The sequence below is a fragment of the Phaethon lepturus genome, unplaced genomic scaffold (assembly GCF_000687285.1).
Source record: "Phaethon lepturus isolate BGI_N335 unplaced genomic scaffold, ASM68728v1 scaffold47329, whole genome shotgun sequence".
NCBI classification, from domain to species: domain Eukaryota; kingdom Metazoa; phylum Chordata; class Aves; order Phaethontiformes; family Phaethontidae; genus Phaethon; species Phaethon lepturus.
In genome coordinates this window covers 1-236 of record NW_010562203.1, presented here as the reverse complement: position 1 = coordinate 236, position 236 = coordinate 1, and positions in this window count along the sequence as shown.

Here is a 236-nt window from a genome sequence, read left to right as displayed (position 1 = left end):
CAGCCACCCCACCCACACCACCCACGAGCCCCAGGCCACGCTCCTGGCTGGGGTTGCTGCATTTTGGCATGAGAACCCGGGCAACTTCTTGTCAAAACCTCATGCCACAGGGCGAAACAGATACAGATAAACCCAGTTCTGCTTCAGCCTTCCATCGCACCTGTGTCCCGTTTAGGAAAAAGTAATTTAAAAAAAGGAAAAAAAAACATGTAAAGATTAACCTTAATCTCCTCTTC